The sequence below is a fragment of the Synchiropus splendidus genome, chromosome 1 (assembly GCF_027744825.2).
Source record: "Synchiropus splendidus isolate RoL2022-P1 chromosome 1, RoL_Sspl_1.0, whole genome shotgun sequence".
Lineage (NCBI taxonomy): Eukaryota > Metazoa > Chordata > Actinopteri > Syngnathiformes > Callionymidae > Synchiropus > Synchiropus splendidus.
The window spans coordinates 4290536-4315807 of record NC_071334.1 but is presented as its reverse complement, the minus strand read 5'-3'; positions in this window follow the sequence as shown (position 1 = coordinate 4315807).

Genomic DNA, 25272 nt, shown 5'->3' with positions numbered 1-25272 from the left:
CTCTCCTCGCTGGGAGGACGTGAAGAAGTAAGAGAGGAATCACAGACATGAGTGTGTGCACGTCGTGCTGAGCGGTCAGGAGATTACAACCTTCAGAGAAGATGGTTTAGGAACTTCCAGACAAAAACTAACCCATAACATTTACAGGAAGTTGCGGTAAAACATACAGGTACTGTATATCATCTTCTTCTTTTCCTTCAGCTTCTCCCTTCAGTGGTGGCCACAGTGGATCATCTTCCTCCATCTCTCCCTGTCCTCTGCTTCCTCTTCTCTCAAACCTACAAACCTCATGTCCTCCTTCACCACCTCCATCAGTCTCCTCTTTGGCCTTCCTCTCCACCTTCTGCCTGGCAGTTCCAACCTCAACATCTTCATCTACCAATGTACTGGCTCTCTCTCTCTCCTCTGTACATGTCTTTTCAACATCTTCTTCTTCTTTCTCTGTGGGCTTCTCCCTTCAGTGGTGGCCACAGTGGATCATCTTCCTCCATTTCCCCCTGTCCTCTGCTTCCTCTTCTCTCAAACCTACAAACCTCATGTCCTCCTTCACCACCTCCATCAATCTCCTCTGTGGCCTTCCTCTCCACCTTCTGCCTGGCAGTTCCAACCTCAACATCTTCATCTACCTTCATCTAATGTCCTGGCTCTCTCTCTCTCCTCTGTATATGTCCAAACCATCTCCATCCAGCCTCTCTGACTTGGTCTCCTAAACACCTGAGCACATGTGCTGTCCCTCTGATCCTATCATCATCCTGCTCACTCCCAGAGAGAGTGACCAAGAAGCAAGAGGATGCTGGTATCTTCTACTAGTGATGAGCATGACATGTTCATCTGAAATATTTGCTGTGTTATCTCATGATATTTTCCGAACATCTCACCCAATGCACCATCTCAACTGTGAATTGAGGACACTGATTCATGAAGCCTCACATGCCCGTTACTATCCACCACCGTTTGTGTGGAAGACTTCAGGCTTAAGAACTTATTTTGACTCGTGAATATCTGAGTTTCAGCTATGTCATAGTTAAGTCACACAGTGAGTCAAAATCCACCCTCTTTCACCCCCAATTGAGGTCTGTTAGTTCAGGCGAGAGGCTGGAGATACACGTCTGAAATTCAGACTCCCATCCAGAACACTCTTGCCTCAAACAGGAATTTAACCTACAACCGTCACGCATTGTCGACTGAACTTACCACTCTTCCACCAGATGTGTTCATCTTAAAATATTGGCTGCGTTATTTCATGATATTTTCCGAACATCTCACCCAATGCTGAGGGAAGCCACGTGACAGAAGTAGCAGAGCATGCAGGAAAATGGGTGAAAGGGAAGGAGCAGGACATATTATAAATCCCTCAAAAACTACAGCTAGATAATAGCCCAATTAACCTTTTCATTCTCCCCCACTCGTCAGCGGAATTCTTTTTTTTTTTTTTTTTCCCTCATGTAATAAAGTGAGCTCCTCGTCTCCTCTCATTCTACTCTTCCAGGGTCGTCCATATAGACAAAGGGTTTGTGACCCCTCTTGCTTTAAGAACTCCTGAAAATGTATAAAAACACAGCAGATTTTAGTTTCCTCCACCACTCTAACATCTCCTCTGCTTTGTCTCCTGTGACCTTATTTATGAAGCGGCAGTGGGCGACTGCTGCCGTATTTGCAGACGAAGTGCAGAGGGGAAGGCTGTGTGGTTCGCAGGGTCGGGGAGAACAGAACCAAGGACATGTCGGGATCATGAGTTCACCTTTTTGAGAAAGTATCTCACTGACCTCATCGTTTTGACCTTGTTCGGAGATGTAAAACAAGGGTTCCTTTTTTATGCTGTGGAGATGCAATGAATGCATCGAAATGTACATTAATCCCACCGAGGGTTGTAAGGTGAGTTGTCTTACAGAGTCGTTCAGCTCTATACGGGGCTCTTCTACGGCTCCTTGACTTCTTCTTCCAGTAATCTTTCTACCCCACACTCACGGCTGTCTTTCTCTTCTCCTTTTAGCTGGGTCCCCCTTACATTAAGGCTCGACTACCCAATGTTGAGTCCCTTTCACACTTGCTGACACTCCTCTGTCAGAGATCACCCATGATCACCCTCCACACTTGTTCCACCTCTTATGTTCCGTGTTTCTCTCATGCTTTTATTTTGTTATTATGTTATTTTTGCCTGTTCGTTTCTGTGTTTCCGTTTCCTTGTTTGACTCCAGCTTCCCGAACGACACAGCTGGGACTCATTTGCGAATCAAGCTCACATGGATTCCAACACCTTTGTTCCAGCTTGTGTCGCCAGATGGTTGCTTCGCGTCCTCACGGTTAAACTCCTTCGATTCTTGCTTCTCTTGTGCTCCTGTCGTTTCCAAATTCTGTGCGTACTTGACGTCTTTTCTCAGCTGCCTCCTTAGTTACTCTCCGCGTAATGGTTATTGCACGTGCGTGTGTGATTAGATCCACCACTGAGCGCTTTTTGGTACTTTGGCCTTATGAGCAACCTCCGAGTGCGTCTTCTGTTGTCCCCCTTTTAGTCAGGCTTAATCTCATTCTCCTGTTTTCTACTTCAGGTTTGTCCCTGCCCCTGCTCATGTTTTCCTCACTCCGCGGTGTTGACGTCCTGGGTTTATCTCTCCTGTTCGTCTTTTGTGTTGCTATTATTTATTTTAATGAATTGATACATTATTCTCGCTCTCCCGAGTCTTCTGTAAACATGCGCCAATTCAGCTACTGGGTTCCACATTTCTTTAACTCTTGCACTTGATGGCCCATTACTGTCTACTAGTGACGGGAGATGAGGTTTCATGACACAGTATTAAAAGCGTTGACGAGGTTTCATGAAACAGTGTCCTGGTTTTCAGAGGCCACCAGATGGCGCTGTGTGCTCTAAAATGTTTGGACTTGAGCAACTCATTCAATGAAACTTCACACCATTTCTAAACAAAGAGCGCCATCTAGTGGCCTCTGAAAAAGGACACTGTTTCATCCACTCTACCCATCACTACTGTCTACCTAACCTACCATTCTTTGCTGGCCCTGTTTCCGTCTGGCTATATTGCACGTTGTTTTCTCTTTGCTTGTTGTCGTCCCCCTCATAAGTACCTTGGCAACATGTCAGTTTGCCGCGTGTCTACACGCACAATACTCACTTCTTCTCTGCTTATCCCACATTTTCTTTGCACCTTTCCTTTCCCTGATACTTTCACAACCCCGTCATTCCATCACAAAGTTACCTTGTCCTACTTTCCTTCCTTTTCCTTCCTACTTTTCTTCCCTGCCTTCCTGATAAATTGAAACCAATGTGAAGTAAACATACTTCCTATGTTGCAACCCAGTGTGCGACCCACAGACCCATCAGGTCCAGTGAATCCTGCTGTCCACCTCGAGTATTGAAGAGTTGATGAGGTTTCATGAAACAGTGTCCTGATTTTCTGAGGCCACCAGGTGGCACTGTCTGCTCTGAAATATTTAGCTTATTTAACTTAAAAGGAGCATAGCGTCATTACACACCACCATCTCAACTGTGAATTGAGGACACTGATTCATGAAGCTTCACATGCCCATCACTATCCACCACTGTTTGTGTGGAAGACAAGTCTTCAGGCTTAAGAACTTATTTTGACTCGTGAATATCTGAGTTTCATGTCATGTTCATTCAGGAAAAAAGCTTATATTTAGTAAACATCGACCCACTTTCACACCTTGTTGAGGTCACTTCAGGCGAGAGCCACCTCTATATTTTTGAGCTGTGAGAGGAAATCAGAGTACCTGCGTAAAAATCATACAGAGCACTCTTGCCTCAAACAGGAATTTAACCGACAACCGTCATGCATTGTCGACTGAATCATCAGGGGAGGGGAAGATGTTTTTTTTTTTGTGTGTATTATGAAAGGAATTTAAGTTTAGTAGAGTTCTCATACTGCACCGTTTCAGTTTTCATGGTGTTGAAGCTACAGTATAATGACTGAATGTCTGTTCCATTGGTCCTTCTTGTTTGGGGTGCTCTCCAAGAAACAAGAAAATAATCATGGCAACTAAGTGAGCGCCACATTACAAAGTAGCTCTACAAGATAAAGGCATTTTAATGTGCTGTTGTTAATTGAATTTAACCTGGATTAAATGCTGATCTTTGGTCATGTTGTCATGCGTCTGAAGGCTCTCTGGCGACGGCACACTGAGATGAGCAGAGTCAGCCGCCACCCGATTTTCAGCGCTGGGAGCCGTCTTTACAGCCACAGCTCTTGAGCCGCCCAGGTCGCAGGACCGTCTGGTTGGTGGTTGACGAGTGTAAGCGTGTATATGAAGACGTGTTTGCATGTGCGTGAGTGACACTGCATGAGTCGGAAATGCACTTATCGTGGGGAGAAAATAAAAGCAAGTGGGACCAGAGCAAGAAAGCGAGTGTGATTTCTCCATTTTGACAAGCGCCCTGTCAAGGTGAAATTGCATCTGATGCTCATGTGTAGCGCGGCGAAGGCTCGGCCCTCGTCGCCGCGTACATGAAGTTGGTGTTGTTTTCAATCTCATCTCTTTTCAAATGTGCTGCACGGGATGCCGGGAGTGAGAGAGAGATGCAGCCGGCGTGGTGGGCTTGTTGGGTGAAATTGGACTGCCTCTCCTTATTATTGTAAACATCATCCCACCAGACAGGCGTGTGGGTCGCGGGGACGCGGGATCGGGAGGGGACCTTGCCTGGGAAGGATCCGCTAAAACACTTCCATTAAGGCCCAAACTACTTTTGATTTACATGTTCAGACTCTTTAAAGCGTGTCAGAGCCAGCGGCTGAGCCTCCTTCCAACTCTACTCACTGCCTTTTATTCTCCCACTTTCCTGCGCGCGGGGCACAAACCTTAGCCGACTGGTAAATAATAGGCAGCCCATGGCACGTGTTGGTATCTCCCTCATTACAGTGTATGCAGAACTTAATGACCTTAGCGTCAGCGCAGGCTGCAATCATCTGTCACGCCAGCAATTAATTTCGTAGCAGACCCACATTGGTGGCAGACCATTTAAAGTTTACCCACTCACACTGCAATTTATCTGCAGGATAGATGAAAGCGCCTCCGTGACAAATACCTTCACGATGGAACGGATGTGATACCAAATATTGGAAGCCTCTGTTTTGGGCAACAGCATTGAGACTTGACTGGTAACATACTGTGACCATTAATGCAGTTTTTTACCAACACTGCATCAAATTAAATATTTAAAACACTGTTTTGATGATGTGGACTGTTTTTTTTCACTTCCCAGGTGTGCATTTCTTTTTCTTTTTTTTGGGGAGTTTCTTGTCTTCTATATGATGTTGTGTCAGGGCGGTACTCACTGCTGACAGACCTGTTACAGTAGAGTTCATGTCATGGCAAATACCTATTAGTTTGAGTAAAAACAAGTGTAACAGTACAAAAGAAAAAGTAAGAGTGCATCCAGGGAAAACCATCAAGCTCCAGTTCACATGAGAACATTTGGACAGAGAGTGCAACAGAGGATTCATCCTCAGAAATCACAAGTTTGTCACGTTTGGCTTTTATTTTGGTTTTATTTTGTCGGTTTCCTGCCCTTCTTGTGTTACAGTTTATGGCACACCGCTAGAGCTAACAAGACGTCCTCACTCCCATGGCGTCATACATTGAAAAAAGAAAAAGAGACAGTGAGCCATGAGGTGACGCTCCATTCATTCTACATTTCATCACGTGTCAGTTGCTATTCAATTCAAATGGCTTGTTTCCATCTGATGACAACGTTACCTCAGATGAGGACCGGATAAATGTGAGACAGAGTTCCAGTCGCAGACATCGTTTTGACAAACTGTTCTGTCCAGATGAAGGTAGTCGAATACGGGCAAAAGGAATTACCACCACGGAAAAACTAAATATGTTTTATTGTGTGAAGAAACCAACCACGAAACCTCAGAAATGGACTTAACACCACTTTCTTCGCTCTGATGAGTCACAGCAGGACCAACGCTGATCCATTCACAACTATACTACTGACAAAAGTAACACTGAAAACATAAACCGTGGTGAATATTGTTACAAAAGCCAGATGTTGACTCTTAGAAAAAGAGATTTTCACCTTCAATTATTGAAGATCTTCTTCGGGGCTTTGTATGTTTTTTGAGTCAAGAAGCTTCTTCAAAAAATAAATTTGAAAAGTCAGTGTATTGAAGAGTCCTATGTTGTATTATAGTATTAATTATGAAAGAACACTACTCCATGATGAAGTGTATTGTCCTCTAATTCATCTCAGAAACTATTCTGTACACCATTTTTTTTCTATTTAAGTATTCACCAAAGAGCCAAAATGTAATGAAAAAAAAAGTCTTCATACAGCTGTTTAAAGCCAATCTCTAACTGAGTGAAGCCAAAAGGTTAGCAGTCTTTTAAGTACATATAATGTGGAATATAACTCCACCCAACACGCTATGATTAGGTTCCTTTTTTTTTTTTTTTTTTGCAAAATAAGAGTATATTAGACCATTCATCAAGCGGAGGGGAAGCGGTGACACGTCTTCTGCCTTCCATTCATCACGATTACAGCAGCATCAGTCGCAGTTTGTGTCTCAGGTCATGATGTAGTTGCTTGGTTGAAATGTTAGGGATTCCTTATCTTACTGGTACAATACAACAGCAAGTGTGTGAGCAGTACTTTGGTGAGTTATTGGTGAATTCAGATGGCAAATGGGAACATTTTCAAGTGTTGTTTAGATACGTGGATGTCTTTGAAAGGCCAGTCTGATTCCAATCCTCGCGGGAGTTTTTGGGTTCCTGTATTAAACAAAGAGGTTTCATGAAACTTGGTCTACCATTTAACACTGTGTCCTATTGAGGAAGGGAGGGGCAGAGGCAGGTGTGCTGGTGCTTGGTCACACCTTGTTGGATTGAGGCAGGTTGGACTCCATTAACTTTGCTTGTTCAATACATTTACAGGACACAGTGTATCACATATTTCACTATATTTATTGAGACTAAAATTCAATTACAGTATAGTGTGTTTGGGAAAAACATTGCTCAGGAGGAAGGAGGGAGGTGACTTCCTCCTTCCAAACACAATGACTCGTTGAAACATTTAGTCACTGATCTGATCCAAGTCCGATGATGAAACTGAGCAGTTGCACAGCTTGATCACATTATTAATACTTGGTCATAAATATTATAGAGACTGTTGTGTATTAGAAAATATGATTAAAACTCACTTTTTTAAGTAACAAAAAAACGTGACTAGAAACCAACCCATCCACACTCCGATTGACGTTGGGACACTTGACTTTTGCGTCATATACTGACGACAAAGGCAGCCTTCAGCGTCACATGTTGACGCATTAGGTTTTCAATTTAAGCAGACATGTAAAAAAAATATGGAGGTTGGGGTTAGGTACGGCATGGGGTGGCGCTCCAAGCATATGCGTCAACATGCAGCACAGGTGGTTGCCAGAATGGAACACAAAAGTCCACTTTCCCACCATCAATATGTTACAGTTAACGTGGAAGTGGGGGTGGGCTGCTAGAAGCTTCGACAGCATATCTATGCGTTACCTTTTTTGGTGCGGTGACGTGCATGATGTTGCTTCAACATGTTGCATACAACATATTTGTTCTTCAAAGTACAGTACCCAGCCACGTATAAACATGATTCAAGGCTTTCAAGAGAGAAGAGTACTGACCGATCCGATCGTGGGGTCAAGCCTTGTGACTTGAAGACAAGTCTTGCCTTTCACTTCGGCTCTATCTTCTCCCTTTTCCGTGGTTGCCAGCAGAATAATTTATTTTTGTTTCAATCTTATGAAATAAATAAATAAAACCGCTTCACCATAGATGTAACTAGCCATCTTTTTTAAGCAATCTTTGAGAACCCGTTTTAATAGTCCTCCTTTTCAGCTGTTTTAAACTTTTGTTTTAAAACCCTATATTTAAAACAGATGTTAAAACAGCATTTTCAGGTTTTACCTGAATTGTATTTTAATTTTGTTAACTGTTTTTGCAGTCCGTTGCGGCTGAAGCTGCATCGTCTTCATTCTAAAATGCCAAAGTTAAATCGGCTAAGGTATGAGAAAAAAAACAAAAAACACGTGACTCTATAAATCATCCCTTCTGTCCCTGAAGGCATCACAAGCTCCCTCACATCCCGCAGAACAGTTAGAGAAACGCACTGTCAATGCGTACGGACCTGGAAGAAAATGTAATGTGTGTGACACTTTGTTTCTGCACCGACGCAAAACAGAAGGATGTGTCGACATTAACCGGCCCAAAACCACTTCCTCTTTGATGGAGGGAGCTGCTGAGGCTTTGCCGTTGTGCGGAGAAGTAGGGAGTATTTGAAATGGTCTGGCTGTGATTGTGACTGCCAAGCGCAGGAGCGGACCATTATATCACTGAATCTTGGTTAAGCAGCGCCTGAGAGCGGCTGACAGCATAATTAATCTTACCATATGAACAAAGGGAGCCACTCAATAGTACTGAGGACGCTTATTAAAAATACTAAACACACACTCGCCCCTCCCTCTCCCCGTGTTTTTCACCCTCAGCTTCTTTTCTCTTCTTGAAAAAGCGCGGAAATGACGCCGGCCTGCGAAAGGTGGTATCATTATCTTGGTGTTTATGATGTGAGGTGGAGGGCGGGTGTCAGTCGGGGAGGCGGGGGGGGGCAGCCCCTGGCACAGCCATACATCATTCCCTACGACATTGAGCGATATTAAACAATAATAGTGTTTATGTGATACCGTCGACCAAATACTTTTAATTGGATTTTTTTCTTTTTTTTTTTTTTTTTTGATGAGCACAATCTTTTCTTTCATGTGAATATTCAATGGGTGAAAATGAGGGGGTGGGACACACACTCCCGGACACACACACATGCATTTGTACTTCTATCTTGGTGGAGACACTTATTAACATAATTCTTTCGCTGGCCTCCAACCTTGAACTTAACCATCCACAAACAATGCGTAAACCATTTCCCTCAACCTCAATTTAATAACCGAGTTTTCCCTGTTTCAAAAAGGAAATACTCTTCATTGACAGCTTTAAATCACTATGTAACCAACCCATCCTCACTCGCGTGGTGTCATATGTTGATGTTGGGAAACTTGACTTTTGCGTCCCATATTGACGCTAAACGCAGCCTTCAGCGTTGCATGTAGAAGCATATGCAGAGACATGTTCCAAGCAGGTTCTGCGGAACATGTATTGAGTGCAAAAGCATATGCAAACAAATCACCATGGCTAAAACAAATGGCAGTTTGACGGGCTTTAAAGAGCAATTGCCACGTTGTTACACATGGAATGAATGGAGCGCCATCCCATGGCTTCCCTAACCAAAGCTCCATCATTTTTACGTGCTGCACTTCTGTGGAAGAAAAGCATATGCTTCAATTGAAAACCTAATGCATCAACATACATTCCTGAAGGCTGCTTTTTTCGTGAGAATAGGACTCAAAAGTCACCTTGCCCTGACGCTCATGTATGACGCCAGGGGAGTGAGGATGGGTTGCAATATTTGTGTCTGTGTATGAATCTGTACAAAGTATCGAGAAAGCACACAATGTTAAAGCTGCATTAAAATGTAACGCTCTCAAGCAGGAGTCTCGAAGTGATCCACAGAGGGGCCGCAGTGGGTGCTGGTTTTTGTGGCCCTGACCCCTGGCAAAGTCTGGCCATCAGGTCTGCACATTATGCTTCGGGGCTTTTCAGAGAACAGTGAGGAGGAAAGATGCTGATGTTTCACAAGTCATTGAAGATCACCAGACTATTCATTGATCATTTCTGGCGTCTGGATCTGGACTTCACTGACTAAAACCTTCTCGATCGTCAGGAATCTTTCTCACTGTGTTCAACGTGTAGTGAGTGTAGCCTGAATAAATCAAGACAGTCCATATTACGCAGCTTGTTTCTGCTATTTTCTTGTAAAATAAACAAGACAAGACTCTTTCACTTTTACTTTTGGCTGTGAAACGCCACATTCTGCTCCAGCCGTTGCGGAGCTCCGTCATCAGTTCATACCTGAGGTGACAATGACTCGTAGTGTAAAGAAAGTGACAGAGAAATAAGTTTGTCTAGTCGACGATTATAAATAGGCTCGGGCTCGAGACGCTAGTGTCACGCGGCTGTCACAAACCACTAGCTAGCTGAGAAATAAAAAAAATCAGAGCTGTGAGTCCACACGGCAGTGGGCGATGTATATATATGTATATATATATATATATATATATACAGTGGTACCTCGGTTTTCGAATGTCCCGGACTTTGAACAAATCGGAGTTCAAGCAAAAATTTCGAGATTTCTTTGCTTCGGATTTTGAACAAAAATCCATAACTGGACCGCCCCTGAAAAAAGCCGGAAAAAACATAACGTGCGCGGACCGATCAGCTGACCCACGACGCGCTTTGTTATTGTGTATAACGCAGCCTCTGTACGCAGACGTGTCCCGTTAGCTACATTTACTGACTGTTTTTTCTTCATACTGAGGTGTAAAACCTTTCCTGTCTCCACACTGGACCGTGGTAGAGTGTCACAGGGGAGGTGCTGGAGCGCTCACTCCAGGGTTTGATGTCCTGTTGTGGGCTGGAGCTGGGACAGGGATGAGGCGAGTCTGGGACAGAGCGTGACTTGGTTTATGACTTTGTCACAGCCAAACTGCACAGAAGCGCACATTCAGAGCTGGACACGCACCGGGCACCTCTTCACTTCTGGAGAGACCTCACTCACTCGGCAACCCCTCCCACATGCAGCGGCCACACACATAGAGGAACAGCCACCTGCAGCACACACTCTACATTCACTCCTACAAAAGACTGTTTTAAGGCTTGGAACCCATTAGCTCTTTTTCCATTCATTGTAATGGTAAAAAATCCATTCAGATTTCAAACAAATCGCTTCTCGAGCAGTCGTCTGGAAGGGATTGTGGTCGAGGACCGAGGTACCACTGTGTACATATATATATATATATATATATATATATATATATATATATGTACACACACACGTGCAGGCTAATGAAATGAATATAAGTGATGATCTTCTGAGGCTTGTTTAAGCGGAGACTCACAGCGCTGCAATGTTGGAACAACATGCATTTAACAGATTTTAGGGACCTAAAGTCTCCGCTGTGATATCTGGTTCCCTCACCCTTCTCTTGACAGCGGAATCACCAAGTTTACACAGTGGGTTCCAGCTGACTCTGAACAAAAGTGAAGTTGAAACTGTCGGTATTCATTCTGAGATTATCATCTGTCTGCCAGTCTCTGTGCATCAAGCCAGGGTAACACGGTGTGTTGAGGCCGCACTGGCTGACTGGTTAAACCTGGGCAAAGTGCGGCCCTCATGAGGTCAGACTCAAACTACACAACTGAAAAGTTGTATGCTGTTTCCGTTTTAGCCAGTAATTTTTCGACAGTACATACAACACATTCATGACAATGTTGTTTTTGTTTATCATTTTAGTATTTTCCTCAAAATTCGTTGAAAGATATTTCAAAATATATTTAGAAATGGACTGCCTTTTCACCTTCGATGTTTGGTCCATAGTTTTATGCTGATTTCTATTCAAATAAAATGCATGTAAAATTATTTTTATAGGGTTCATGCTATATTTACACTTCTTAATATCCTTCCTTCCATTGAACCTTTTATGGTTTATTTGGTCCTTGTTACTAACGATTTTTTCCCCGTCACATTTCGTAGTTATCGCCGCCTTTATTTTGGCATGATGGCCGCCAACGACAGTCACAGTTTATAATGTGGCCCTTTAGGAACTGCCCACCTCTGGGTCAAACAGTGTAACCTTAGACACCGCACCCCCATGCTGCTCAGGTTTGAAATGGGCGTAAACATCTTTGCATTTTCAGAGGCACGCTTGCTTCAAAAAGTTGACCTTCTCAACGCTCTCTTTGCCGATCACTTTAGCACACACACACACACACACAAGCCGTGGCTAATGGATCATTTCTGCAACCACAAAATCACTAATATATTCCCAGTTCTACTTTTGAATATTAATAAACTATCAATAATTAATTTTGCCTTTGGCGTGGCAAGATGTACTAGTTTTAATTAGTGTACTGTACTCTTTCACAATTAAAAAATAATTGATGTCCATACATGAGGTTGCCGGGTTGCGATGGTCCTTTTTTTTTTCTTCGTTGTTGTTGTTGTTGTTGTCAACTGAGGAGGCGGCGGCCGGTTGCGTCGTTTTTCTTCTGTCCGCTGCTCAGATGTTCTGCAAGGCCCCGAGCCATCAAGCTCCATTTTGAGAGAGTGTAACATCAAAACAAGATAATGAGACAGATTCAGAGCTTTCAAAAAAAAAAAAAAAAGAAAAAGTAAGGCAGGCGACTACAGCAGGAAGATGATGAGAGGGATGAGATTCTGTTTATGCTGCTCATATTCAGATGAGAAACCACACTGGGATGGGATTACTAATCCATAATATTGTAGTTTTAAAGTTGACATAAACTTTCAACATCTGAATATTTGTATGTGATTTTTTATCATTATTATTTTTTATGTTTTAATGTCCTGCTTTCTTTCAGAGCCATAACTCTCCCTCCCTCCGTGAGTGTGTGTGTGTGTATTCTCTGCATGGTGAAGTGGCAGATGGAAGTGTGAGAAGCAGGAAATCTGCTCCTGTCCATGTCAGTTCTGCTCTACAGAGCTCTGATAACTGAATAATAATCCTCCCAGTCTGTCGGCCGCTCACTGCTGCCTCTTTTCCTTGCCTCTGCATTGCCTGATTGTCTCCTAAAGATCGCTTCTGTCTGGACTTTAATATGGACCGGATCTTGTCGGAGACTCGCTGTGTTGCTTATGAGAGCAGCAGGTGTTGCAGTTAAAGGGTGGAGTTCCTGTTAAATCTGTTCTATCTGTTCCATCTTGGCTCCAGAAAAGTCATTTTCATTCTACTGCGAGAACCCAACAAATGTTTACCTTTACGTGTTTGACAAAATGAGAGGCAGGTTATACATAAAAGGCATGTGTATTTATAATTTTTATACATATGTTTTGTACATCCTGTTTCATTTCATTTGATGACCCCGGACAGCAGCACCGACCTTTTATTTATTTTACCCGTGAACGATACTCGTCTTGCTTCTGAAGAAAACTTTTTTTATTGGTTGGAAATACTCAATTTTGCTTTGTTATTCCAATGAACTTTTCCTGGATCTCAGTGTCACCTCTTTTCCCAAAACCACATAATGTGCAGCTTCTAGTGACGGGTCAAAGAGGTGTCATGATACGGTATTGAAGGGCCGTTTTCATGAAACAGTGTCCTGATTTTTCAGTGGCCACCAGATGGCGCTGTCTGCTGGAAAAAGTTTGAACTAATTCAATGAAACCTCACATCATTTCTAAACCAAGAGCGCCATCTAGAGGCCTCTGAAAATGAGGACACTGTTTCATCAAACCTGCAACACTGTCTCATGATACCTCATGTGACTAAGGTTTCGTTGAACTTGTTGTGTAAAGGGTCATTGACATCTATTCAACCAATATGCTATTGGAAAGAATAAGTATAGAATACTACCATAAATGATTGTGACAAAGTCCTCTTGAGTGGGTCAAACGCAGCCGCCATCCTGAGAACACAAGACACACTAAAGTTAAACAAGTTGTGGTAATAGCATCGAACAAACAAGGGATTTTTCATTGGGTTTTGAGGAAAGAGAGTAGGTCAAAACCAAAGGCTTATTTCTATTGAAACCACGCCGTTTTGGAAGTGACGACACACACTTGTCAGAGGATGAAGAGTCTGCAGATGAAAGATCAGAGACGGACGGCTCCTAAACTCAAACTCACTTGGATATTATGCTCTCTTCAGAAGGGTTCAAAATGTGTGGGTAAACCATAGTGATGGGTAGATGAGGTATCATGAAACAGTATTGCAGGGTAGGTGAAACAGCGTCTTAATTTTTTTAGTCGGCACGAGAAGACGCTCTTGGTTTAGAAATGATGTAAGGTTTCATTGAATTGAACACTTTAAGGCAGATAGCGCCATCTGGTGGCCTCTGAAAATCAGGATGCTGTTTCATGAAACTTCATCAACCCATCACCAGTATTTAGCAGCTAACCAGGTTGTGGACCTCACACTTGACTTTCCCCACAAAGGGTCAGCAGTCTGAGCGAGTGCTGTGGCTCTCATGTTGTCACGATGAAGTGCTGTAAATCACGGGTCCCTCCACAGAGCATCAGAACCAATGTGGCACTTGAAGAGTGCAAGTCAATTGGGGGCTACAGCTGTGCATCTAACACACTGAATGTTATCAAAACCATCCACTGTGGGATGTTGAATGGCCTGTCTTCTAATGGATCACTCAATCAACAACATCAGTGTCAAATGTACAACTCCTCTAAAGCAAAGGAGCCGACGGGCTGGGCTCAAATGGGACATTAAAACCAACACCCTTGTGAAAAAGGCATTGCAGCATCTGCACCATTTAAGGTCACTGAAAAGGTTCACCTCCACCAGGAACTGCAGTTGTCCTTCTCCTAATTCCACAGAGAACGTCCTCACCTCACCTAAGGCATTGTGTTGTGCTGAAGGAGCAGCTTGTCATGTTCCTGTGTCATTTCCTTCTCTTTCTTCAGCTTCACAGCAGCGCAGCTGGATCCCCGTCCGCTGATCAGACTCCACTGATTTCTGCACCTGGGTTCCAGTCTGCGCTGCCGGATGGTTGCTTCGCGTCCTCACTGTAATCTCTCTCAACCCTCTGTTCTCATGTGCTCCTGTTACATATCTTCTTTCAGCCGTCTCCTTCGTTGGTTCTCTTCGTTCCATTTCCTGCTGTCTCGCTTCTCCAGATTAGATTGTGTGTGAGCGCTTTGTTTAACTCACCTTTTGTTTTTCCTCTCGTCCTTGTTATTTCCTTGTGTGTGTGTAGAACCACCACCGAGTGCTTTCTGTTGTTTGGGCCTCATGAGTTAATTTCCGAGTGTGTTTGCATTCTCCCAGTTAGACTTGGTTATAAATCGCCTCTTTTCTGTTTCAGTTTTTTTCCCCCTGCTCTTGAATGTATTTCCTGGTCCATGTTCTCGTGTTGGCGTCCTTGGTTTTCCTGTACGTCTTTTGAGTTCATGTGTAATTAAACTTTGTTAAATCTACCCTCAACCTCACAAGTCTTCCGTCAGCCGGCAACAATCCAGCAATTGTGTCTGATCCCTTAGACGGCCATGACACAGATCTCTGAGAGCACCGGAGAGAGTCAGGAATCTGAGTATCATAGGAGTACACCTGACCTGTCTGTCGGACATGGACAACACCAGATGCATCCGATCCGACAGTTCTGGACACTCACCTCTCCCTGATACCTTCAAGTCAGAAGCACAGACCCCTCAGGTCTGATGTCACCACTCTGTAAACAAGTGTCTTCTGCAACAGATGTCACTTCCGTCTCTAGCCTTTAGTCATGTTTTCCGTTCACACTTTTCCAAACTGAAGCTGGACAAGAGGAAATGTGCTGAGAAGTCTCGCTAATAAATATGGCCCAGCTCAAAGAAGATAGAGGTCGAGCTGAGATGTGGTGAGAGAGAATTCCACGAGGCTGGATCCGTGTCACCGACTCATCAGGAGGGAGGAAGCTGTGAGAGATTAGACATAAAGAGAAGAAGACTTTCACACACTCCCCCTAATGGGGTTGGCATGAGATTTGAGGGTTTAATATTGCATGTGCTTGAACCTTTTTTTTTCCTTCTTTGTACAATTGACCAACATGACATGCCTAACTGTATAAATGGGCTGCTTTATGATGATAAGATCACTGGCTAATAAGATATTTATGTGACACGCTGACGGATCCATCTCTTCTCCTTCCTCTTCATGCCTCGCCAAGCCGGTGAGGATCAAACGCAAATTCCCCAAATGGGGTTGTTAAATGGAGAGGAAATTTAATAAATTAATACTCCTCTTTTCTCAGGAGAAGCTAAAAATGAAAGATGAGAGGGAGACAGAGAGGAAGTTTTTAGCCTTGACAAATGGGCCGAGTGACAGTGTTTGGATTTTGCTTGTATTTGTTTCTTCAGGTATTTATTTTTTTTTGCTGCAGTGCCGAGCCACTCAAGTGTTTATATCCCAGTGAACATATCATTAAAATAATGAACCTGCTATATAAACAATTGTTTATCTCATTGCATCTCTATGGTGAATTAATTCATGAAATATAGAAACAGTATTGAAAACCACACCTAAATATATTTATATAAATATTCAGAGCTAATGTGCGTAAAATACAGACTCCAGAAAGTCGAAATGTTGTCAATCTAAAAAGTTGAAGGGCTCCATAAAATGCTCAGATACATGTCGGCAAAACAGGTCGAGAACAGGTTTTTATCCTTCAGTTGCACACAAACGCTGCTGTCCACCAGGGATTGTCTCTCAGATGGTTTTGGAGTACAGTGCAGCAGATGTTGCTCCACGTGACACCTTGTGATTTCGTCGTTTATAAGTTGTTATTGTCACTTATTGTTGTCCAGATATTGTTCTCATATCACCACAATACCCGCTAAATCTGGTAATTTGTCATCAAAATAAAGAAAAGAAACACAACAGAGTATGTTAGATAAGAGGTCAATTTGAAGGACTATATGTTTACTTGGTAAAATTCTGTCAATATTGTGACAGTATCATCTCACGAGGTTTTGGCCGATAATAATTGTGAAGTCAAAATCTCATGCTGTGATAGGTCAATTTTTACGGCTGTTACACTATCACAACAACAACAACATGTAGTATATACTGTACTGCAGTGGTGGGTCAATGAGGCTTCATGAAACAGTGTCCTGGTTTTCACAGGCCACCAGGTGGCGCTGTCTGTTGAGAGTGTGAGAGAGAGAGAGAGAGAGAGAGAGAGAGAGTTTGTTGCTTTGCTGTTCTTTTACTCTCTGTCAAACTCTCTGTCAGGTCCATATTTAGCCCATGTTTAGTATTTCTAGTGGCAAACCCTAGTACCCATCTAAGTATATGCTCTTTCTTAAAACAAATCTTTGAAGAGGTCCTCATGTCTTTGCAGTGGTTGCTTGACCACTGGCTACATATGCTGCATTTTGTACTGACATTCTCTTCTTATCAGACGCAGGTTTCAGTCGCCAACTACCACACATCCAAACCCAAGTTTGTAGAACTTTTTTTTTCTCTACAGCTTCATGTCTGGTTCATTTTAGCCAATTCTCCCCCTCATTTGTCACCATAAATTTGGCATAAAAAAATGCTATTTTCATTTCATACACAATCCTCCTTTTCACATCAAAGAGTGAAAACAAAAAAGTGAAATACCTGTTTGACTTTTTCAAATCCACAATTGGCTCTAATGCTGCATGTTGGAGATGAATAATAAATGAGAAGTAACAATCCACACAGCGCTATCTTACTCACGTATCAGGATAGCACTTATAAAGCACTATTTTTATTTATTTTTTCATGTCAGAAAAAAAAAAAAAAAAAAAAAATACAACCGGAGTACCAGGAGAAAACCCACGCAGGCTGGGAGCACATGCAAACTCCATGCAGGAATGTGGTCCGACCGGAGGATCGGACCCGCGACCTTCATATATATATATATATATATATATATGTTCATTGTCCACAGTTGAACATGTGTGTCTCGGGCGGTGAATGGCTTGATATGGACAACAATGTAAGCAGGCAGTATAGCTGCACCACCACATGGACAAGCGTGTACAACGCTGTATAGACAAACCATGTCACATATCAGTGCATGTACACAAACATCCTCGGGATCGCAGATATCCAGAGGGCCCAATTAGCCACAGACAGGCGGCGAGGGCGCATGTAGCACTGTGACAGACTGTGCTCTTTGTCAACTGTCAGCCTTGGTGTTTGACTAGGCCCCGCCTGTCAGCGCCTGCATGGCATCCATAGCAACCCGTCTGACGTACAGTAGCGCAGGCACCCATACGTGTGTGCGCGTACAGGCCGCTCGCCGCGGCTATGCTAATTTCCCTAATGCTGATAATGAAGGGGCCTGACATGCTGCTGTCACCAGGAATATGTGAGTCGTGTAAACACGAGTGTGGCACTGTCTGACCGCTCCCCCTATACATATATATATATATATATATATATATATGTATCATGACGCGCACTTGTGAATATGCTGTGTAGCACATGATTCACCAAGAGTTCTGTGTGTGCTCAAAGATATACTTTAATATTTTAACCAGACTATGTCAACATGAATAGAATGAACCAGGTGCTTTATTTATTTCATTATTTATTCAAATCTCTGTCAATAGTTTTGTTTGTCTATAAAAGGATTGTAAGTGCACCTCTGCATAACACTGTATCCTTGTTAACGTTAAAGTAAAGAGAATTTATTTATTTATTTTGTCCCTTGATTCCTGTTTTGTTTCTCCCTCCTTCCTCACTGTGGCACACGGCTGGAGCCAATTACCCTCTGATCACCTGTCTATCAAAACACCTGGACTCCAGCAGCGTGAGCCAGATTGACTCCTGTCATCCATTTGGTAAGTTGGATCTCCTCCTTCCTTCTTGCTTTCTGTGCACGTTTTTACTTGTTTCGAAGACTTTGTCTGAAACCCGGGTGGCTGAGTTAGCGTTTTGTTCCTTCCTCTGTTTCCACGTGTTTCATGGTGTGTTTCCTGACTGACTCTCTCTGTTCATTGTGTTTTTGTCTCTTTGTTTACAGGTTTAAGTTTGTTTAATTCTCCCTGTTCTGGTTTTATTGTTGTGAATGATTCAACTATTGTATTTGACTCGCTCCGGCCTCCTGGGACTTTCATCACTGATCACTGCATTTGGGTTCCTCCCCGCGTCTTGAACCCTGACAATAGGTCTACTTACAGTAAAGAATAACTTGTTAACATTTTCTTTGTCTGTAACAGAAAATACTTTAAGTGCCTGGGGAAAAAAAAAAAAAAAAAAACTGTGCAGTTACGCTTCATTTTAGTCCGGCAAAAAAGTATGTTCCCCGAGGTCACACGCCCCACTATTTGAGCAGGTCTGGTCTCAGAGCATGCAGAGATTGAGAGTTTAGCATTTTGGCCCAGGTGGGATCTCACCTGGTTCTGATTGGCAGAAAGCTCCAGATCATGCTGACAAGATTGTTGCGTTGCTTTCCAAGAAAAACAGCTCAAGACTGCTCAAACCACCTAAAGCAGGTTTTCACCTGAGAAAAACCCAACATTCATATTGTTACTTTATGCCAGTACACAGTCCAATTGTGCACATTATTCTGTTCTGTTCAATGTTGCTTTTCTCCTGCTGGGACAGCACCAATGACTGAAACATAAATACAATAGATATATTGTATATCATTTCTTTTTATTTTGTGGTGATAAATCTGTTAGAGGTACTGAATGTCGATGTTAGCGTGAGCCTGGATGCTAGCTGACTGTCCATGTTACTATTACATGTCCCTGTTTTTAAGTCATGTTCAATTCAATTCACACTTTGGTGTCCTGGGAATCTGCCTGCACTTCATTTTCCCACTCTGTTTCAAGTCAGCTCCGGCGCCCCCTCAGTTTGAAGGGATCATTTCAAGTGATGAACGCCAAGTGCCCTTGGTCTTAGGAGTGTTGAGACACACTGCTCAGAAACCAAGTGGCAGGGTGAGAATTGGCACAGGCCCTTTGTCTCACTCACATTGAATAGTAAAGACGATAACAATCCTTGAATTCATTGCAAGCTTTTACGCAGTACCTCGATTTTTCGAACGTCCCGGAATTCGAACAAATCGGAGCTCGATCAAAAAATTCGAGATTTTTTCACTTCGGATTTTGAATGAAAATCCAGAACTCGAACTCCCCCGAAAAAGCCGGAAAAACCATAACGTGCGCTGACCGATCAGCTGACGCACGAGGCGCTTTGTTTTTGTGTATATATAGTGTCTCCGCACTGAACCATGGTAGAGTGTCACAGGGGAGGTGCTGGAGCGCTCACTCCAGGGTTTGATGTCCTGTTGTGGGCTGGAGCTGGGACAGGGATGAGGCCAGTCTGGGACAGAGCGTGACTTGGTTTATGACTTTGTCACAGCCAAACTGCACAGAAGCGCACATTCAGAGCTGGACACGCACCGGGCACCTCTTCACTTCTGGAGAGACGTCACTCACTCGGCAACCCCTCCCACATGCAGCGGCCACACACATAGAGGAACAGCCACCTGCAGCACACACTCTACATTCACTCCTACAAAAGACTGTTTTAAGGCTTGGAACGCATTAGTTCTTTTTCCATTCATTGCGGTTGCAAGTTCCATGGCATGTTTGACAGACATACTGCCTTTTGCTGTGCACCTGTCCTCATAAGCAATGACCTCTGTGACCTCTCAGTGTGTCTTTTTTTTTAAATACCTGAAGCTCAAAACAAGGGAAGCTGTTAAGGAAGGAGGTTCTACTCACATTTTCTTTATGTCGTCCATAATACATGACAGAGTGATGATCACAGACAAAGAAAAGAAAAAAAAAAAGTTCGATAGGACAAAGGCACCTGTTTAATCGCCCCCCACCCACCCACCCATGCACCTTCATACAGACTCTCTCTAAATCTCAGAGGAGCGAACTGTGTACTCTATTTATTACCCAGGGTGGCACTGTTGATAGATGAGATACCTTCTCAATTACAAGGGCACAACATTGCCTTTCCAAGCTGATAGGGTGAAAAACAGACTCCTTTCTTCGTCCCTTCATTCTTTTCCATCCTCCATCCAGAAGGATGATATACAAGAACACGGGGGGGATACATCTTTCTGACATGCCTCGGACCTCCTCTACCGTGGAGGCACGTTGATATAAAAAAGGAGAGAGGTGAGAGAAGCAGTAGTTCCTCCTAACTTGTACCCGTCCGAAAGTGCCTCTTGCCGCCTGCGCTGCGCTGCGATGCACGCATGGAGAAAGTGAACCCGCAGTCAAAAGCCCGCCGACGCATTAATCTCCATCCAACTGAGATTTGTGAAACAGAGAGATGGAGAGCAGGCAGATGATGCCGCCTGTTTCAAAGCGGACATCTTGGAAGCACGATGTTGAGCTATGCTTCTGCCGTTGGCCGGGGGGGAAGCATTGGCGTACAAAATGGTTGTAAATTTACATTAGACTCGATCCATCATCATCGGCTCACAGAGGACACGAAGCGGTGAGGCGCTGGGAAGAAGTGCCGCGGGAAGGCAGGGGAGAAAGTGAGGAGCAGGAGGAGGAGAGGAGGCCGGATGTTGAGGGAATGCCGCCACACCGATGGAGGCTCCTCTGAGGTCCGAGTCTTATGGAAGTGTCCCTCAATGTAAGAATAGCACTAATAATTTGTCATCATCAACATTGTACAGCTAAACCTCAGTTCCTTCATCCTTTTCCCCTCTCTGTCGCAGCACAAAAAAAAGTAAATAAATACATCGAATCATGCAGTGGTCACAGCGGAAGAGGAACTCACTCCCTTATGCACCACCTGGCATTCTCTCTTGCATCGGAGGCAAATGCTTGGTGCAACCTGTGCTGGAGATAAAATTAATAAACAAAGGAAGTAAAATAAAATCTTGTTTTCGTTGAAATTTTTGTTTTATTTGCATTTATTTTGTTTGATTTGTTAATGGGTCTTTTGACATTAACTCTGTTAGAATCAAAATGTACTGTTCTGTAGTGATGGGTACATGAGCCTTCATGAAACAGTGTTGCAGGGTTGATGAAACACTGTCCTCATTTTCAGGGGCCACTAGATGGCGCTCTTGGTTTAGAACTGATGTGAAGTTTCATTGAATGAGTTGTTCAAGTCCAAACATTTTACAGCAGACAGCGCCATCTGGTGGCCTCTGAAAACCAGGACACTGTTTCATGAAACCTCATCAACCTTTCAACACTGTGTCATGAAACCTCATGGGCCCATCACTACTGTTCTGTTGGAGGTCTGATTTGAGACCGACACACCTGAGAGCAAGTGAGGAAAATTCATCGGATTCATCAAAAGTTTCTTTTATTGGACCAAGGAGTTGGATTGAACTTGAGGTTGGGTCAGTAGAAATGCTAAAAATGTTCACTGTTCAGGATGAAATTAGGAAGTGTTGATCATTTGAGTAATTGGCCTATGATTGTACCGTAAATTCCGGACTATAGAGCGCTCCGGAATGTTATCCCCGCCCACTAAGTCTAAGAAGGAAAACAGATCTTGTTCCTACATGAGCCGCAGCCATCTATAAGCCGCGGGTGCAGTGGTTCTGTCTGCACCGTAGAAAGGCTTAAAAATACATGAGGATCACTTCTAAACTAGTTTGGAAAACGGGCTCCAGCATGGAGACTGACTCATGACACAAACTGGCCAATGTTCAGAACTGGAATCATCAACTCCTCACATCTTTTATTGACATTAAAGCGCTCAAAATGTGTCCCAAGTTCCGACACCACAGCCGGTCTCAGCTGCTGCTTCTCGTCTCCGCTCCTCCAGGAGATTGGCTCTGTGGGCGGAGCTGTGGACGCGCGGGTGAAAACAGCGCATTTTGCGCGCTTTAAGGTCAATAAACGGCTGTGATGTCATGGGTTGGTTGTGAGGAGGCTCAATATTTTGGCAGCATGAGGCTCTCCAGCTTGTAAAAATCCATATTAGCTGCATCGCTGTATAAGCAGCAGGGTTCAGACCACAAGAAAAAAGTAGCATCTTACAGTCAGTAATAGGTAGTTAGAGTATAAATGTGACACAGTCATATACTTACAGTGTTTTGGCCTCTGTTTGTTTGACAGGTGACCACAGAAGTTATTTATTCTGCTCCATGGTGTTTGGCTCTTGTTGAGCAGCGAAGACAGAGGTTTTAGTCAGATGAACATCCTCAACATTGAAAACAAGACCTGGCAAAAGTACTGCCCGTGGGCCATATGTGGCCGTTTGCCTGTGTTATTGCGGCACTCCTGAGGTCCGACTGAAACTATACAACATATAAGTTGTCATCTATCTGACTATTTTTTTTTTGTCTTGTTTCTTTCTTAGCGTCACAATTTCAACAGTAATTATAACACGTTCAGGACTAAAATGTCTTTTCGTCTGCCATTTTAGTGAGGTTTTTTTGTTCCTTAAAATACATTGAAAAAAAATTGAAAATATTTTTTGAAATTAATTTCCTTTTAATATGTCATAGATATGTCTGCTGTAGTTTTATTATTATCTGTATTCAAATTAAATGGAATATTTTTCTAGGGTTCCTGCCACATTTACACTTCCTAATATCACGGCTTCCATTGAACCTTTTATGGTTCATTTCGTCCTTGCTACTTCACATTTTTTTCTGTCGCTTTTCGTAGTCATCGCCGCCCTTCTTTTGGCATGGCGGCCCCTCTCAGCAGTCACAGTTTAGAATGTGGCCTGTTAGGAAATTTAACTGCCCATCTCAGTTGTAAACCAAGCAACATTTTGGAATAAAGGATCAGGTTATTTGCTCCTCATGTCTGTACATGTACTGGCACTGAAGATGCCAATCATTGCACAAATAATATAGACAACAATATTTACCACATCTTTCTTTTTGGTAGCGAAGAGCGCTATAATACCGATAAACACAGCGTGGCGTTAATGACTCACCGACACCAGTCAAAGACATCTCAAGCTTTCCTTTCAGTAGTTTAGTTTAGTTTACTACTGGTTTGTTCTCCTGCCACAGTGTTTCTTCTTTGTCTGGTCTTATCGGGCCACGTTTCTCTTCGGTACAAGATACAGCAGCTTCACAGTGGCTCAGTGTGTTGTCCTGTCCGCCGCTGACAAACAAGGTGAAGACGGAAAGCCCTGGTTTTATTTCAACATACGACCCCACTGCTGCTCCTCCATCAAATCTCTGGCAAACACTCCCGTTGAAGCATGTCCCTTATCCGTCCCTGTCAGCGGGGACATTACTCAACCAGGAAGTTGCTCTGATACGGAGGGTGAGGGGGCCAGTTTGGTGTTGTTTGGCAAAATTGGTGATCAATCATTGCATCAACCCCTCCCCATCCAACTCTGCCCCATTTGTTACCGTGCATAACAAAAGACCACGGGAACCAGAGAGTCCTTGGACCAAATACACATGTTGAGAGACACAAACAGTGGTCTAAAAAATCCCTTTCATTCTGTCGGTTTGAGTCTGAAGCGTCTGTTTTTCAATAGATTTGCATGTCTCTGTGATCTCACTCTAAAGCATTGATGCGTTCACATTTGAAGTTTTGAGCTTCCTTATTTCATGATCATTACTCTGAACAGATCCAATCTCACAGATAACTTTAATGTTGCATTGGGAATGGATTGTTATTATTTATGATTCATTTCTTTTAAGTTAGGCGTCACCTACTCATTCGCTGGGTGTAATTATGGTAGTGGAGTTTTAGGCGGTGAGGTTTCCTGAAACAGTGTTATTGACCGTAGTTCTAGTCCAAATATTTAAGCGCAGACAGCGCTATCTAATTGTTATTTATATGTATTTTTTTGTTTTATTTAGTTTCACATTTGGGTTTCTTTCAAAGCTCATCGCCTTAGGCGCTAAATCAATATGAATATATGTGATGTAAACATCAGGAATGAAATGAAATGAGTGGTGCAACCACTGCATTAAAAGGTGGAAACTGTAGGAAAAGAAGGTCAATGCAAGTCAAAATATAAGTGTATTGCTGCTTCTCCCACATTGATCAAAACAGGACAAAACTCAGCCAGGAAAGCGGCAAGATTTGAAGGATGAAGGGTGCGATATGGTGGTGTTCTGTGGCAAAACTAGAGATGATTTTCCATCAACCACAACCCATAAAAACAGTGCTCTAAAGACACATACCAATCATCCATTCAGTAGTTGTCTTTGTTCAGTTGAGTAATCGCAGGGCACATGCAGACATGCTCACGCTTATTGAGCACGCTGAGCTTTTAGGGGATCTATGGTTTTGGGCTGTTGCAGTGCGCTGAGGAAACGCACAGAGGAAGAACATCCAAATGAAACAGAACAGAACACGAGCCTGGTCCCATTATACAATCTAGAGTGGATAACTGATAAGGTTCATAAATTATATTTGAATAAAATCTGCATGGTATCCGAGTACAATGAACCTAAAGGTGGAAGAGTGGTTATACAGTATTGTACATCACAAACTTACATACAGCCACTAGATTTTTTTTATCACTCTGAATCCCAGACTATAGAGAGCACTGTAATTTTTTTTAAATTTAAGAAGGGAAACAGATCTTGTTCCTACATGAGCCGCAGCGATCTGTAAGCCGCAGGTGCAGTGGTGCTGTCTGCGCCGTAGAAAGGCTTAAAAATGCATGAGGATCACTTCTAAACTAGTTTGATAAACGGGCTCCAGCATGGAGACTGACTCATGAAACAAACTGGCCAATGTTC